Here is a 19,232-nt window from a genome sequence, read left to right on the forward strand (position 1 = left end):
ATGGAATGGTGTGTGTGTGTGTGTGTGTGTGTGTGTGTGCTGTGTGTGTGTGTGTGTGGTGTGTGTGTGTGTGTGTGTGTGTGTGTGTGTGTGTGTGTGTGTGTTGTGTGTGTGTGTGTGTGTGTGTGTGTGTGTGTGTGTGTGTGTGTGTGTGTGTGTGTGTGTGTGTGTGTGTGTGTGTGTGTGTGTGTGTGTGTGTGTGTGTGTGTGTGTGTGTGTGTGTGTGTGTGTGTGTACAGATGCTGGTTGCTTCGAGAGCGGCTGACAGGTAGTGGAGGTGGTGTTGATTGCGGTCCCAGGTGCCGCTGGTGAAGCAGTGAATTGCAATCTCTCTCTCTCTCTCTCTCTCTCTCTCTCTCTCTCTCTCTCTCTCTCTCTCTGCACTCACTCTCTCTCTGCACTCTCTCTCACTCTGCACTCTCTCTCGCTCTCTCTCTGCACTATCTCTCTCTGCACTCTCTCTCTGCACTCTCTCTCTCTCTGCACTCTCTCTCTTCTCTCTCTGCACTCTCTCTCTCTCTCTGCACTCTCTCTCTGCACTCTCTCTCTCTCTCTCTCTCTCTCTCTCTGCACTCTCGAGGAGGTGAGGGCTCTCCTTATTACTGTATTATTCTGTGGTTAGAGAGAGGATTGGGGTCCATGTGGCTGCAGGCATGATGGATGCTGCTGTTACTGAAGAGATCACACACGTGTGCATGGAGGCAGCTGGTCCAGATCACTGTTATTAGTATCATACAGATATAGATGTTGAGGCAGCTGATAAGACACACACACGCACGTGCACACACACACGCACACACACGCACACGCGCACATACACGCACACACACAAACAAATACACATACACACACAAATACACATATACACACACACACACACATGCATAGATACACATACACACACACACACATACATACATACACACACAAATACACAGGGATTAAAGCGCTCCGTCTTGAGACGGATTTCCGTCAATTTGATTCAGAGTCGTGATGGATTTTCCGTCAATTGACTACCTGGTATAATATGATTTGTAGATGGGAACAAAATAATCACCCGACAAGTGCCAATGGCGTGTAGATTTACTCTTTGGCTGGTAAATTATGGAGGTTACTCGCCACCCTGGCGTGTACAAAAATTGGGAGCCAACTTTCTGAATTTTCATAAAAGAAATAGCTTGATTGATTGATTGATTGAAAACTTTATTAACAGATTGCAGAATGGGTACAATACAGTACAGCTCAATACACACAATTGTTAAGGGGATGCAGACCAGAGAAAGACTTTCGTCTTGTTTACATCAGGGTCCCCCATTTTCAATTCATCTGGACATATATGACATACATGACATACAGATAGTCAGTACTGCTACATCTATACATTTATGACATACCAGATTTGCAAATACAGTACTGTTTGTGATACAGAAGGAGTCAGGAAAAGGGAGTATATACATTTGACGTAGAAACTGTACATTGGAGGAGGTTGGGTGGGGGGGGGTTGGGTACACTGGGATATTGACAACCATACTGGGTAATCTACATTGGAGGTGGTTGGGGGGGGGGGGGGGGGGGCACACTGTATATACAAGCAAAACTGTACATTGAGGGGGGGGGGGGGGAGACACTGTACAAACAAACTAAATTGTACATTGGACTATTGACAAAACCATACTAGGTAAATGACTGTACATTGGAGGGGGTTGGGTTAGGATATTTACAGGGGCCAGTGTTGAATTGCAGTCTCCCGTAGGTGTCCCTTGAGAGAGGTTTTGAAAGTGGGTAGTGATCCACATTCCTTTACAGCTTTGGGTAGGGCGTTCCACATTGATGTGGCATAATTGCGAAATGTGTTTAGTCCCTTATTTGAGCCGAATCTGGGTTTAACATGATTTGTGGAGCTCCCTCTGGTGTTGTGATCGTGGTATTCACTGACCTTTGGGAAGTATTTTGACATGTACATGGGTACCTTGGTCGTGTAGTGTATCTTGTAGACCAGGCCCATTGCAAGTTGCTGTACTCTGTCGTCTACTCTAAGCCATCCTAGGTTGTCAAAGTGGGCAGGGGTGAGGTGGGTTCTAGGAGTAAGGTCAAGCAGTAGTCTGACCAGTTTGTTTTGAGATGTTTGTAATTTTGTTTTTAGCGCCTTTGAGGTGCTTTGGTACCATGAGGTGCAAGCATAGTCGTAGTACCCCTGAATGAGTGCTCCTGCCAGAGTCTTCAGGGTATTCTTGTTTACCAGAGAGGAGATCCGGTACAAGAATCGAGTTCGTTGGTTGACCTTTTTTATTACATTGGATGCCATTTTGTCACAGGAGAGATTAGCCTCTAGGATGGAACCCAGGTAGGTAATTTCATCTTTCCTTGTGACAATATTGTCACCCACTGTAACTGAGAAGCCGTCGGTCTTGCTGAGTTTGTTATTTGAACCGAAGAGAATGGACTCTGTTTTGCCCATGTGTAATGATAGTTTGTTATCAGCGAGCCATATGCAGATTCTGCCTAGTTCCGAGCTGAGGGTTTTTTCAACCTGTAACTTGTTCTTGTCAGAGACCAGCAGGGCTGAGTCGTCCGCAAACAGGAACAAGTTGCAGTCACAAGCTGACGACATGTCATTTGCATAAATTAGGAACAGTAGCGGTCCTAGTATGCTTCCTTGTGGAACACCACAGCTCACTGTGAGGGGGGGGGATAGGGTACCTTCTGTGTCAGCAGTCGCTTCTATACGTGACGTGTATGTGTCCGTTCATAGCATGAGAGGAGTGCACCTCTTACTTCAAATTGTATGCAGTGATGAACGCTCTTTCCCAGCGGAACACAAGTTACAACGTTACACAGCCAGGTCGAACTATGCACGCTTAGCTTGCTAACGTTAGATAGCAGTGTTTATAAGGAGTCGTCTGCCAACAAATATGTTTCAACAAATGTATTCACAAAATTGATTACCATCCAAATGTTATTGAAGATTCCTGTGACCAGTAAGTAGGTACTACATACGTCTCAACTTTTATTAACTATTTTTGACCGGAGCAATATGCGCAAATGTTCTACGTTATATGTGTAAATGTCCGCTTTGTGCCTAAAGTCAAGACTCGACAGTGTGTGTGCACACTGCAACATAGCTGCAGTTAGTCGCTTGTTCCCCAACAATCTCAACATTTGTATCCTAGACATTTTCAACAAGTCAAAGGAAGACAAATATTAGCTAGCTTAACTAGCGTTAGCTCAAATATCTTTTTTTAAATGAAAACGAAAAAGAACGGTTCCCTGTGTGAATGTACGTACACACAATTGTCTATACACGCAGAAGCATACTGGTAGTACAACGGTGATCAGAATGCATGTTGCCAACGCAATTTGACGTGATGTCTCGGGTTGCTACTGGATAGAACAGAATGGTAGCCAACACTTATGATTTGTGATTGATTGTTTAATTATGAAATGTTAATCTTATTGTTTTGAAGTGTTTTTGAGAGGGTATTCGAATATGCGTTCGGAAACACCAAGGAGTATTCAAAGCCTGTAAATGGTATTTGGGACAGCCCTACACTAAATATATATATATATGTTTTTAATAAATTATCTGTATTTTAAACTATTAACGCTGACTCATTCCTTCAGTCCACTCAAAATTATGCTAATATTCCTTATGTTGTTTATTATATTAATTGAAAATTGCATATGAGAGTATTATATAGTAATAATAACACATGGCGATATACTAAAAAGCTATTTATCTTTTTTGGCTGGTAAAAAATCTGCCTGGCTGGTAGTTTTTTAAATCTATCAGCCACCTTGGCTGGTAAGCCAAAAAGAAAATTGTGTTCCCTGCCAGTGAGTTATTAAAGCACCGTTTCCCTTGTTTAGTTCCTTGTTCAAGCCATACGCTTGTTCAGTTGTCACAATGTACTGTAAATAAAAACGTGCACTGAAAAGTTACAGTATGTAGATTTATTTATTTGTATGACAAAGTCAGAGTCAACCCTTGCAAAGTCAATTTTATTTAACGAATTGAAAACAGCATTGATATTACGTAAAAGCAAACTGGCAATAGAAAAGATGTTCAAAATAATCTAGTTCCCTTAAAACGCTAACGCTATTAAAAAGATATATACAGTGGAGGTTAAAATAAGAATATGACTCGGCCTGAAAAAAAGTTCAGTCAGGAGATTTTTTTTTGCTTTAATCCCTGAATACACATGCATAATAAACACATATACACACACACAAACGTACTTTAGGTACGCATTGGTAAATGGACTGCATTTATATAGTGCTTTTATCCAAAGCGCTTTACAGCTTATGCCTCACATTCACCCATTCACTCACACATTCACACGCTGACGGCAGAGGCAACCATGCAAGGTGCCAACCTGCTCATCAGCAGCAGTTAGGGGTTAAGTGTCTTGCTCAAGGACACTTCGACATGCTACCAAGAGGAGCCAGAATCAAACCGGGAACCTTGCAATAACCAGATGGCCACTCTACCTCCTCAGCCAAAATACACATAATACACAAACACACATGCATACATAAATACGCACGCACACACACACACACTCATACATACACACACACACGCACACTAGGAACCTTGCGATAACCAGACAGCCACTCTAACTCCTGAGCCAAAAATACATACACATACAAACATAAATACTCATAAACACACACACACGGGGCGGCTAAGTGGCGCAGTGGGCAAGGCGCTCGCCACTAACGCAGGAGATGCTGGGTTCGAGCCCAGCTCTCGGCGTTGCTTCCGGCTTGGCTGGTCGATCATACTAATACAATTGGCAGTATTAGGGGGTGGGAAAGCCGGTGGGTGGGGATCGGACGTTGTGGACAGCGACTCCTACAGGTCGGTTGGTGCGCCTGTACAGCAGAATCAGGAAGTATTGGGGGCAGCGTGAGCCTCCCACGCGTTACTCCTCGCCGCTGAGAGATCGCGCTGTGCAGGTGAAAAGATGCGACGGCTGCCTCCTCGTGTACCGGAGGGGACACGTGATGCAAGGCTTCGTCCACATTGCAGCCGACCAGTGGGAGGCATGGCCAACAACGTTCGAGACAGGGGAGGGAAGAATTTGATAATCCGAAATTGGGATGGGAGAAAAATAGAGAAATGGGGAGAAAAAGTAGATAAAAAAAATAAAAAATAAACACACACACATATAGTACATACATACATACATACATACATACATACATACATACATACATACATACATACATACATACATACACAAACACACACACACACACACAGATATGCATACTTGCAGTAAGTGTACACACACAAAACAAACAAAGAAACATCTTCCTATTGAATCCGCCCATTGCTGCACTCACTCAGCCCCATCATATCCTGTTATTTCAGTCAGCATGAACACGGAGGACAGTTTCTGGATAGCTGCCCTTCAAGTCTGAACAAGTAGGAGAAGGGGGGGGGGGTTCGAATTTTTTGTGAGAATCATTTTATAATTTTATACACGGTTTATTCTGTGTTTGTAGTTTATACATTTGAAGGTGTTTCTGGATAGCTGCCCTTCAAGTCTGAACAAGTAGGAGAAGGGGGGGGGGGGGTTCGAATTTTTTGTGAGAATAATTTTATACACTGTTTATTCTGTGTTTGTAGTTTATACATTTGAAGGTGTTCCTGAGTTCAACAGATAATTAAGACATATTAATAATTTTTTGTTTTGTTTAGTTTTTTTGTATTCATGTGTTTTAAATGTTTTTGAACTTAATGATGGTAAGTTGGGGCAGGGCGGCTAGGTGGTGTAGTGGGCAAGGCACTCGCCACCAATGTGGAGACGCTGGGTTCGCGTGTTCGAATCCAGCTCTCCACATTGTTTTCAGTTTGACTGGTCGTCCGTACTAATACAATTGCCAGTATTAGAGGGTGGGAAACTGATGGGTGGGGATCGGGCGTTGTGGACAGCGACTCCTACAGGTCGGTTGGTGCGCCTGCGCAGTAGAATCAGGAAGTGTCGGGGGCAGCGTGAGCCTCCCACGCGTTACTCCTCGCCACTGAGAGATCGAGCTGCGCAGGTGAAAAGATGCGACTGCTGTTACCTCAAGTACCGGAGGGGACTTGTGCTATGTATGACTTAGTCCACATTGCAGCTGGCTTGTGGGAGGCAAGAAACAGCGTTCGTGACAGGGGAGGGTTGAATTGGATGATACGAAATTGGGATGGGAGAAAAATATAGAAAATGGGAGAAAAAGTGGATAAAAAAAAAATTATGGTAAGTTGGGAGGGTTGTGTACATTCGTAGTTAAAGACGAGTCGACGTTGAGTACTTTCAGGTGATGTAAGTACCGTATTTCCTCTAATAGTGACCCGGGCTTGTATTTGTTTCAACTGTAGCGGGTACCAGGCTTTTATTAGGAGGAGGCATGTATAAGAGAGAGGCCTATATTTCTAATTTTCAAACAGATCATAATGAATAAATCAACATTTTGATTCAGTTTGAACCCAGTAAAATGTACTGGGGTTCATTTATTGAAACCAAGTACTGTATGAAATAGTAAACAGTGCAATTACAGGTGGTCACTGGTCATTTCAACGTTTTCAAAGTGAAATCAAGTAACTTTACCTTAGCAGCTCCGGGTACTGTAGGTAGCAACGTTAGCTCTCATAACGTTAGCCAGTTAGCAGCTCCGGGTACTGTAGGTAGCAACCTTAGCTCTCATAACGTTAACCAGTTAGCAGCTCCGGGTACTGTAGGTAGCAACGTTAGTTCTCATAACGTTAGCCAGTTAGCAGCTCCGGGTACTGTAGGTAGCAACGTTAGCTCTCATAACGTTAGCCAGTTAGCAGCTCCGGGTACTGTAGGTAGCAACGTTAGTTCTCATAACGTTAGCCAGTTAGCAGCTCCGGGTCATTCGTCTCTGTTTAGTACCGGTAGCCATGCTTGCTCTGTTGTTGTTGTGTTACGTGCTGCGCGCGACCCGTGTTCCATACGGAAGTAAGGAGAGGTTCGCTCACGCGTATATTAGTAACCCGGTTTGTATTAGGAGGTCGGCTTATAATTGCTTAGCTCAACAGCGCACACGGACATTAATAGAGAGTCGGTTTTTAATTGAATACAGGTCACTATTAGAGGAAATACGGCATGTAATACCTTGTCTCCACTAGCCAGGGTTTAGCCGTGCTGTGGCCTGTCTGGCACACAGTGAGCATCTCCATTGTCTTTAGAACCTGGCCAGAGCTGGCTGCACCCCGGGTCAATACGAGATGACCACCTTTCACAACCCGGCCAGACCTGGCCAAAGCTGGAGAGTTTACAAGAAACGCAAACCACACCACAGTGGGCGGGCCATAGGCCTACATAGATTTTTTTTGAAAAAATTAAAAAGTGTTTTTTTGTGGGGAATTCAAATATGGGATTATTATATTCGGATCGGATAACTCTAACCTACATCATTTTGGATTTAAAAATGGCAGATTTTACCATTTTTTTCCTCTTGGCCATATACATGGATGCCAACATGAATCTGAAGGAAATCCTAACATGCAAGGTGTCTAACTCTAAATGATGTGTTTCTTAATGGGGAATTCAAATATGAGTTCATTTTTGGGATAGTATAACTCTAACTTACATCATTTTGGATTTCAAAATGGCCAATTTTACAATTTTTCACCTCTTGGCCATACATGGATGCCAACAGGAATCTGAAGGAAATCCTAACATGCAAGGTGTCTAAATTATGTGTTTCTTAACCCATTCCGTGCCAATCACGATGATAGTCGGGTTAACTCGCCATCGCTTGCGTGCCAATCACGAGTATAGTCGGGTTTTAATCGTTATTTCTTTTATTAGCGATATCCATTCATTTTCATCCATCCAACTTGATGTTATTGTTGGGAATGGGTCTGAGCTCACAAAAGGGTAAATACCGCCACCTATCGTCTCCCGGATGGTATTGCACATCATTGGATTGGATTGGCTGGGGATGTTCATCAGAAAAAAAACTCCGTACGGGTTTCCCTTCTCGGGCATGCAGTATCGTGTTACCACATTGTCTGGGGAGGCTGGGAGCAGCGTGGATTATGTTTTTTGGACTATAACGTTGGATCAATGGACGCGATCGATATTTGGAATGGCGATCAGGAATTGGATTAATCTTTTTGCAGAACATCTGATGTGAGGTAAGGACTCTATGTTACCAGTCTTGGGTTAATCAGATGTTCCTTTCACCTCCATCGGAGCGTGTGTGTGTGTGTGTGTGTGTGTGTGCGTGCCGTTGGCACGGAGCAAGACACGGATAAGCGATTTTTCAGCCCGCTTCTCTAGCGTGCATAAGGACACATATACTATCGATAATCTAGCGTTTAAATGACAACATGTTTTGTGTATTCCACTAAAGGGCTATTATCGCGTCTTTCTCTGGAATTACTAGAAATCTCAAACTATACTCGTATTAAAAACGGTATAAAACGGAAATGTACAGATGAAAAAACAATCCGTCTCGTACATGTTTACTGCAAGCAAGTCATTGATAAGCGACGGGTGTATTAGACCCATAGCCATAATTTAAGATATAGTTTAAGCGTTCGCAAATATCCCCGTCCTCCCATTGATTAAAGCGTTGGCCTACAAGCCCTAATTTGGTCATATCCGGCCGGCTCTGAATGTGTTGATGGTGAATTTAAATATGAGTAAATCTTTGGGATAGGATAACTCTAACCTACATCATTTTGGATTTCAAAATGGCTGATTTTACCATTTGAACCCCTTGTTACATTTCGTCTTTGGTCACGTTCTGCTCCCTTATGGTATGTCCCGTGTCACCTAGCGTGACCTTGAAAGAATTCCGCTACTTGCACCTTTACTTGTCTGGCCACGCCCCCTTCCGCCCATATGCATATAAGCGAGGGCCGTGACCGTACTCCGCCTTCCCAATTCTTTCACTTCAGGAAGTGTTTCGCTATGCAAGTGGCTTTTAGCTTAGTTATTCTCTGTGGTTGCTATTTTTCGGATCCCGAGGATGGCATCACCAACAATGTCTGTCGCAACCTCCTCTATGCCCCGCGGGGGTTCCCTAGTCCCACGTTTGTGGCGAGAGGGTGAGCCTCAACGGCGTGCAGGGCTGGGTGCGCACCGTCCGGAGACCGTTGAGCGCCCCTCTTCAGTGAGGAGGCCCTCCGGCTCCGGCGTCCCCTCCAGGGATGACTTACGGCACAAGCCCCCCGTTGCTGCTCGCTCCTGTCATTCGGTGAGCAGCTGTGGCGGGTGGTCGGGCGGTTCCACCAACCTCCGCCATTCGGCAAACGGCGCTGAGTGTGGTGCCGCTCAGAAGCCGCCGAGCGCCCCTCCCTCATTAGAGAGGTGGCTCCGGCTTCGACATCCCTCTGTTTTCTCTCTCTTGTACACTAAACCCCCATATTCAAGCCAAGAGTTTTAATTGTCACGGCATACAAGTATACAATGAAATGCGGGTGGTCTTGCCCGCGACGATGTGCAATACAGTGGTACAACATATAATAGAATCCAATAAAAAAACAGTGGTACAACATATAATAGAATCCAATAAAAAAACAACATTGTGCAATAAACAGGTAACAGGTAACATGGTGTGACATCTCGGTATCTGTACATAGTATTTACATAGCATATAGGACATGCTAGGTAGCTTTAGTAGTGCAATACACTGTTCCTGTTGTTATACTAATTTAAAGTGGCCTTTCCTCTTGGCCATAAGTGTGCGTGTGTGCGGCGTGAGTGTGTGCCCGCTCGTGTTAAAGTGGCTGCTAGTGTGTGAGCGTGCACAGCGTGCGTGTCGTGTGTGTGCTCGTGTGTGCTTGTGTGTGGATAGTTCAGTGTTCTGTGGCCCTCAATGTTCATTGTTCAAGGCTCTGATGGCCTGGGGGAAGAAGCTGAGCCTAAGCCTCTCTGTCCTAGTAGCTGGGGTTCGCAGGCGTCTGCCTGACCTCAGCAGCTGGAACAGGCTGTTATTGGGGTGGTGGGGGTCTTTCATTATTCTGCAGGCTCTGGATTTGCACCTCTTGTTGTATAGAACCTGCAGGGGAGGTAGCGCAATACCCGTGGTACACTCGGCTGAGCGCACCACTCTCTGTAGGGCCTTCTTGTCCTGTGCCGTGCTTTTTCCATACCAGGCAGTGATGTTTCCGGTAAAGATGCTCTCTACAGCTCCTGAGTAGAAGGACTGGAGTATCTTCCCCGATACTCTGAACTTCCTTAATTGTCTCCCCCCTAAACAACTACGTTTCCTTCGATAAAAAGACCCTCTTAGGAGGGGCAGGTTTTTTATTGAAGCAGCGTGTAAATGTTTCACTGAACGTGTTGTGTATGCCTCGACGTAGAGTATGAGTGTTACGGGGGCGTTCTGCTCCGGAAACTCGCTGAGGACCCCTGTCTCTCTTCCTACCGAAGGTCAAGACTCGGAAAGGCGGAGTACTCAGGCGGAGTAATCAGGGATGGAGTGCTGCTGGAGATTGGACCGGTAAACCACAGCCACTGGCTCACCACAGCAAACAGACTCCTCAGGCTCTGGGTGTCTAAGCATCAACTTAAAAGAAAGAACCTGAATAATCTACAATGCATTGTGGAATTCATCATTGGAGTGTATTATCCATGTTGGTTCAACATGAAGGTCAAGCACTCCTGGATCGAAGGGCCTAGGCACATCCTATTTCAGCTGGACTGCCTCAAGTCTCAGAGGAAGGAGGTGCTGGATGTTGTGATGCCAACTCTGAGAAGATCTGCTTGGTATGCCCACAGTGAAGCCATCCTCCAAACACTGCTGTGCTCTGAGGATCAGAAAGAGAGAATTGAGGGGGTGGAGAGAATCCTGCCCATCAGATTCCAGACACTCAGCAGGGAGACTCCTCTGTCAGGATCAGAAGAACACCTCACATCAATAGGGATGCTTCCAGCATTGGTGGCTTAATCAGCTGGTCAGAAGATGTGTCAGAGCCACCTGCTCCCTAAGCACCTCCGAGGTGAAGAACTTCATCAACACCCCCATGGAGGTTCTCGACTGGCCTTGCCACACACAAAGCATCGAGAGGGTTGTTAAAATGGTGACTGAGGCCTCTGCTAAGTACTTTTCACAAGAAAAAAGGGGTGGAGGGATCAGGGCTCAGGAGACCAGCAGGAGGCTGATGTCCAATAATGAATCCAAGCAGGACTTGTGCAACCTGATAAAATTCAAGAAGATAGAGGATTGATGGCGCACCATGGATGTTAGATGTTTGTGTGCATTACAAATACAATTTATTATTGTTAGTATTATTGTTATTGATCTTTGGAGTTGTATCCAGTTATATACAGTTCACTTGTTAATAAATTAGATGGCTTTGTCGTTATAAATTATTTCCCATATCACCTTGCATGTTAGGATTTATTTCAGATTCATTCTGGCACCTGTGTATGACCAAGAGGTGAAAAATGGTAAAATCTGCCATTTTGAAATCCAAAATTATGTAGGTTAGAGTTATCCTATCCCAAAAATGATCCCATATTTGAATTCCCCCAAAAAATATCCATATTTTAGACACCCCACTCGATTGATTTCTATAAAATTCATGTTTTAGTGTTTAGTGCATTTCACTAGAAACCCTGGCATTCCTCATCTGGATCAACAATCAATCTGAAATCAACGCTATATTATCGGTATTATGTTTCATCATGCATGCATGAAAGGGTGGGGGGGGTTTCTATGCTTCGCTTGTCACCAACGGAATACGTTACACACAGTGTTTTCCACAGGATTTTCAGAGACTATGGGGGTGGAACCTCCGACCTTCTAGGGGGGTCCGGGGGCATTCCCCCCCCGGAATTCTTTTTTGTGTGTACATTTTAAAGTTAAATGTATCAATCTGGTGTACTTTGAGAGCAAAATAAAGAGGCTAGATCTATGATGAACTTTGTGCTCAAAACACAAAATCGTCTAGACTAGAGCATACATTTGAGCCATCAAAGAAATGAAGCAAAAGTGGTTACCTGTGTTGAACTGGTTTATTTTTTAGAAAATAAAAGAATATAGTGGATTACTATTACGACTACTACCACTGCCAATACTACTGATACATCCCTATTGGCAAACTTTATATTTAAAAAAATACTTTTTTTTGTTTGGTCATTATACAACTGTGGCGGGCCGCCACAGTCTAGGTCATTAATGGGAAACCCTGACACACACATTACACACATACGTTAGGATCGCGGGGAAGGGATTATTCGATCAACGTAAGATTGATACCATATAGCCCTTACCTTGACTAGGATGTACTGCAATAAGAATATTCCAATTATCTGATCGTCATTCCAAGTATTGATGTCGATCGTGTTGCCAACATAATCCACCAAAGAACAGGAACCGGGAGTGCTTGATTATCCTCAATCCATGTGTTATAACCGCTCGCCATGCCCGACTAGGAAAACCCGGACCGGACGTTTTAGATCGACGTACAGCCCAAGCTAGAGAGTTTCCAAGGATGTGCAATACCGGCCACAAGGCGGCAGGCGGCAGTATTGGACGTTTGCGATCTCAGACTCATCCCCAATGATGACACAGGCTCCCTCGATGGATTATGAATGGGAATATCGAATAAAAGAAATAACGATAGAAAACCCGACTTTGACGCCCAAAAGATTGAGAACCCCTGCTTTAGACATTGAGCCGTTCGTTAAAATGGTTACTGAGTAGTTCTGGAAAGTACTTAGAGAGTTCACCTATTTATGGCTGACGTTGACTTTAAGTTTGTGTTTGTAGGTTGGAGATTTAGCACTTAGATGTTTGTGTACATTACAAATACAATTTATTATTGTTAGTATTATTATTATTGATCTTTGGAGTTGTATCCAGTTATATACAGTTCACTTGTTAATAAATTACATGGCTTTGTCGTTATCCGATCCGAAAAAAGGATCCCATATTTGAATTCCCCACAAAAAAACACATATTTTAGACACCCCACTCGATTGATTTTTATAAAATTCATGCTTGCACAAAAGTATGGCCCGCCCTACGCTAGACCATGGCTAGCCCCAGTCAGGCTGAATATAGCTAATGAAGGCATAATTCACACTCCCAAGTGATTCAAATTGTGAAAAGAAAAAGTAAAAAAAAACACTACAAATACGTGGGCTGTCCAAAGGCTGTCGTGGGCTGTCCAAAGACTTATGTAGTTCTTTGTCTCATATTGAATTGTACTGGGGATACATGAGTATACATATGAGAGGGAGTGCTATATTGTTGTTATTGAGACCTATTAGGAGCTCCATATTGTTGCTATTCAGACCTATTAGGAGCTCCATATTGTTGCTATTGAGACCTATTAGGAGCTCCATATTGTTGAGATCTATTAGGAGTGATATATTGTTGTTATTGAGACCTATTAGGAGTGCTATATTGTTGTTATTGAGACCTATTAGGAGCTCCATATTGTAGTTATTGAGACCTATTAGGAGCTCCATATTGTTGTTATTGAGATCTATTAGGAGCTCCATATTGTTGTTATTGAGACCTATTGGAAGCTCCATATTGTTGTATTTTCCGCTTAAACAGGCATAATTACCCGCACGCCGGCCTCGCGTTGCCAGTACTCTTGACAGCCAATACGCTCATTTCTATACGCCCAGAGTTTCTGGATTTGCATTCTCCCTAGTAGCTCCCCAGACTCCAGAACAGAAGCGCCATGTGTGTGCAGTGTGACTGCTCCGACTGTAGATCATGTAGAGAGACCAAACTGCTCTTGACACTGTCAATCCTGGAGAGAGAGAGAGAGACCAAATTTGACTCGTCCTCACTTTTGTTGGCACTCTACACCGGTGTCGCTATCTCGTCCTGCAGTCTGGAAGGCGGCTGGGTTGGCCGTCCTCGTGTTTCAGAGGCAGGGTAATTAAGGAGGAGCGGAGACAAGAGGCAGCCCATTTGTCCTGGGCCCCAGTGTGTGGTCTTTCCCATCTGTCTGCACCCAGAGCACCTACTGTACACATTGCACATGCACACACACATCTACCTATTGAAAATAGCAGCACTTTACCTCTCACATACCTGTGCATACTTTAGAATCTTTATTTATGTCCACATAAAGACAATGTTTAAAGGACACAAATATTATCAGTGCACTTGTACATTGTGGGTTACTCTGATACATTCATGCCCAAATTGACAATGGCAACCAAAGTTACACACAGACATGGATGATGAACCTGACAATCAACACACAGCTCATGGATACAGATAGCAGCGTCTTCTCCAAATTGCGCGGCTGCCAATAATTGCTGACACTGAGCAATGTCTTGCTAATTGTTTGGCACTTCTCTTCGGAAGACCGGCCATCTGAAGGCCTCTAACACCCAATTTATGAACATGACCCAGGCTTCCAAATATGAAGACTAAAAGTTTACAGTTGTAGCCGAGTTTTGATATGGTATGGTCTAACAGTTGATACTTTAACATTTTGGTTGTAAAGTCTTCCTCTAGACTGTAGTCAAACGTGCAGCCAACTTCTAGGATGAGAACCTCTCTGTTATTCTCATTAACAACAACAACATATCGGGGGTGTTTGCTGAAATATCAGATAACAGTGAATTGACCCTACACAGATTGAACATATATGGCTTCACACTAGTGTGCTTATACAGCTTATATGTTGCAGGTGAACCGAGTGTCACACACACACACACACACACACACACACACACACACACACACACACACACACACACACACACACACACACACACACACACACACACACACACACACACACACACACACACACACACACACACACACACACACAATATATGCACACCCTTACACACAAGCACACATCTACCTATTGAAAATAGCAGCCCTTTTCCTCTCACCTACCCGTGCCTACTTGCCTACTTCTCTCACACACGCATGCACACAAGCACGTGTCTACCTATGGAAAACGGCACTACTTTTTCCACTTGCAATACCGATATATTGTATATTACATCTCTCTCACACACACACACACACACACACACACACACACACACACACACATTTTAATACTTTATTTGGTTCCACAAATTATATTACATAAACAGGGAATCAAATGTATCGGGGCCAAGCAGCATTGAACACTTAAGGGTACACATAGCACCTCCTTCTCCACGTGGCTAAGCTGCCAATAATAGCTGAGACAGAGCAATATTTGGCAATTTGTTTGGCTTTTCTTTTAGACATTGCAGCAATTCTCAGACCGGTCATGGTGCATTTGTGTACATGGCCAAGACTTCCGAACACAAGTACACTATATCTACACCTATACCCAAGGTCAGCCATCACACTGAGCAGTGGTTGGTAGTTGATATACTTGTCCCGGAAGGCCTGGTCCATGTACAGGTCAAAGGTACAGCCTACTTCTATGACCAGCACCTCTCCGTGGCTGGTGTCAACAAAAACAACGTCCGTGTATTGGGTATGTTAGCAAAAACATCGTTGGTAAGGCCAAACCACTCTGGTTTCACTCTGGCATGTTTGTACATTGCCACACACACACACACACGCACGCACACGCACACGCACGCACGCACGCACACACACACACACACACACACACACACACACTTCAACCTCTATCTAATTAGATATACAGCATTACCTCCATCCACCTTCATTACATACAGGGTGTTAACACGTGCCAAACAACAGGGCCATGGGTGCACCACTTGCACCCACAAGCACAGAGGGAACAAAAGCCTCCTCTGTGTAATGCGCTCCTCTGTTTGTTTTCCTAATTGCAGCGGGACAGTCTGCAGACGGGTAGACCAGCCGCACAGAGACGCTTGGGCCGTCACGTTAAACCAACTGTGTGAGCTCATGTCTCCCCAGCTTAGTCTAGCAAGTCGTAATGGGAGGAGGAGCAGGGGGGAGGAGGAGCAGGGGGGGAGGATGCAATGAGGGGAGATGGAACAATGGGAGATGGAGGTAGCGAGTCGAGAGAGAGAGAGAGAGAGAGCGAGTAAAGACGGGATGTAAAGAGAGAATAAGGGCTCATTCAGATCTAATCAGACCGTGAGGCACCTCGTTGCAGAGTGGTGTGTTGGTGTGGATGGGCCATTTGTGTGTCATCATGCTGTGAGCTGTTTAAACCCCCCCCCCCCCTTTTTCAATATCTTGTCTTCCGCTGCGATTGGTTGGCCACCGCAGCGTCCGGCAAAAGTTTACTCCAGTTCTATCTTCTCGTGGATCGCTGCTCCCGTTTTCTTTTTTATTATTTTTATTTTCTGTCTGAGCCCAATGCAACTGCCCCCCCCCCCCCCCATTCAAAAGAAGGGGAGACTTGTGTTTTTTCCCGCATTGTCTGATTAGATGTGAATGAGCCCTAAGGGGTGAGAAGGGGGGGGGGCTAGAACAGGGTGATCTGGGGGTAGAGGATAGCACATAGCTGTCATGCCTGTAACATGTTGCCATTAGGCGCTCCAGGCTTGTTTTGGTGCAAGGAGAGGAGAGGAGTTTCCATGTCTTTGTCTAAGGTTACCGGCATTATGACAGGAGGCGCAAAACACCGGCGTGGAAAAACACGGCTCCGGTCCCCCCGCTGTTTTCCTCCCATCTGTGTGCTCCTGACGACGGCACAGATGTGATTGATATTTATATTCCTCACATGTGGGTGGCGTGAATTATAATTAGTATGGATTCAATGCTCACTGCAACTTGTTACAATCCATCATCAAAGGCCCAATCAGGAATCTAAATGTAAACATTTGGCTTAAGACGGTTTTTCTACCATATTTTAAAGCGGTGAATACAGGGAAGAGGAAATACTGGCATTTTGAGTTACGAAATAAGTTTAGTTTCCATTTGCAAGATATACCCTTCACCAATCTATGCATTTGCCAGTGTTCTGAGTCTACTTAAAACAATGCCTGATTGTGGTTTTAAGAATGAATTGAAGCCTCTTATAACAGTCGAACACCTTGTCTTCATACTAACTTACCATACTCATAGATTACTGTGATCTGCATGCGGCTGGGTGGCGCAGCGGACATTGCGCTCGTCACCAACGCAAGAGACACCGGGTTCGAATCCGGGTGTCAGCATTGCCTCTGGCTTAGGCCGGCCGTCATACTAACTCAATAGGCAGAGTTAGCGGGTGGAAGTCGATGGGTAGTAATCTGGACGTTGTGGACAGCGACTCCTACAGGTCGGTTGGGGGACACCTGCACAGCAGAGACAGGAAATGGCGGGGGTAGTGTGAGCCTCCCACACGTTACACCTCGCCAATGAGAGTCCACGCTGGCAGGTGAAAAGATGTGACAGGCTGCCTCCTCTTGTATCTGAGGGGACACGTGATGCAAGGCTTCTATCCTCCCTACAACCAGCCAGTGGGGGGCATATGCGAGCAACGTCCAAGACAGGGGAGGGGAGAATTGGCACAGCGAAATTGGGATGGGAGAAAAATAGAAAAACAGGAGAAAAAGTGGATAAAAAAAAATTAAGATTACTGTGATCGTGATCTACCTCTAACAGGGCTCTAAGTAGTGGCAGTGAGTTGTGCGACTAGTCGTTTTAAAGCCCTAATCCGTGATATTTTGACCATATACTGTAAATTTGGGTTACTGTATATTCACATGCTGTACATTCTGAAAGTCTGATTTGTAGATTCTTATTTGAAAGAGTCTGATTTGTCTGTTTTACTCCAGTGTTTAAAAAAACATTACCAACATAAACAAACGTATTACTCCAAAATACAGTTACAGATATGTATCTGTCCAATGTTCTTGTATCTACAGCTCAGTCAATCAGCTAGAGTTGGGTTATTTTTAGTTTTTTGGGGGCGGGCCACCCATTTGTTTACTTTTGTATCACAGACTTTAATGGAGCGACTCATTTCAATGTAGTGAGTAAAAGCACCACAGAACCACTGCCTCCCAGCCGCTCTCCACCAGCTCTATCCAACATGACACCACCACAGAACCACTGCCTCCCAGCCGGGTCTCCACCAGCTCTATCCAACATGACACCACCACAGAACCACTGCCTCCCAGCCGGGTCTCCACCAGCTCTATCCAACATGACACCACCACAGAACCACTGCCTCCCAGCCGCTCTCCACCAGCTCTATCCAACATGACACCACCACAGAACCACTGCCTCCCAGCCGCTCTCCACCAGCTCTATCCAACATGACACCACCACAGAACCACTGCTTCCCAGCCGGGTCTCCACCAGCTCTATCCAACATGACACCACCACAGAACCACTGCCTCCCAGCCGCTCTCCACCAGCTCTATCCAACATGACACCACCACAGAACCACTGCCTCCCAGCCGCTCTCCACCAGCTCTATCCAACATGACACCACCACAGAACCACTGCCTCCCAGCCGCTCTCCACCAGCTCTATCCAACATGACACCACCACAGAACCACTGCCTCCCAGCCGCTCTCCACCAGCTCTATCCAACATGACACCACCACAGAACCACTGCCTCCCAGCCGCTCTCCACCAGCTCTATCCAACATGACACCACCACAGAACCACTGCTTCCCAGCCGGGTCTCCACCAGCTCTATCCAACATGACACCACCACAGAACCACTGCCTCCCAGCCGCTCTCCACCAGCTCTATCCAACATGACACCACCACAGAACCACTGCCTCCCAGCCGCTCTCCACCAGCTCTATCCAACATGACACCACCACAGAACCACTGCCTCCCAGCCGCTCTCCACCAGCTCTATCCAACATGACACCACCACAGAACCACTGCCTCCCAGCCGCTCTCCACCAGCTCTATCCAACATGACACCACCACAGAACCACTGCCTCCCAGCCGCTCTCCACCAGCTCTATCCAACATGACACCACCACAGAACATGTTTATGAAAACGTGTTTTTTGCTGCAGCTCAGCTGAAATACTCCCACCCCCGCCTGGAAAAACATCCTCCCTGTCACGTTAGCGCCAAGAGAACTGTTAGCCAGACAGGCAGTAGCCCCCACGGTTTCCGCTGCCTGTCGACTGCGCTGTACAGTGTCTAATGACTAGTTTCACATCTGTCATTCAACTTTGAAGAAGGGGTACATACAGATGTGTGGGTGGATATTCACCACACAGTCTTCCAAGGAACGTTAATATTTACACAATCTTCTGTTTTAGCAATGAATATGTTTTTTTGATGTGTAGACTGTGCTCCCACTCACTGTAAAACCAATGTGGGGGAACTTCCTTAAAAGGGGACGGGGTGACCGGGTCATCCGGTAATCAGAAGGTT

General features: G+C 45.2%; 1 protein-coding gene across 2 annotated transcripts in view; it reads left to right on the plus strand.

Annotated features, from left to right (window-relative positions):
• The window catches only part of gstcd (glutathione S-transferase, C-terminal domain containing), a 183,524-nt gene that overhangs the window by 43,989 nt on the left and 120,303 nt on the right, over positions 1-19,232 (plus strand). The window lies entirely within an intron of this gene.

This window comes from Notolepis coatsorum (assembly GCF_963971535.1).
Source record: "Notolepis coatsorum genome assembly, chromosome: 7".
Lineage (NCBI taxonomy): Eukaryota > Metazoa > Chordata > Actinopteri > Aulopiformes > Paralepididae > Notolepis > Notolepis coatsorum.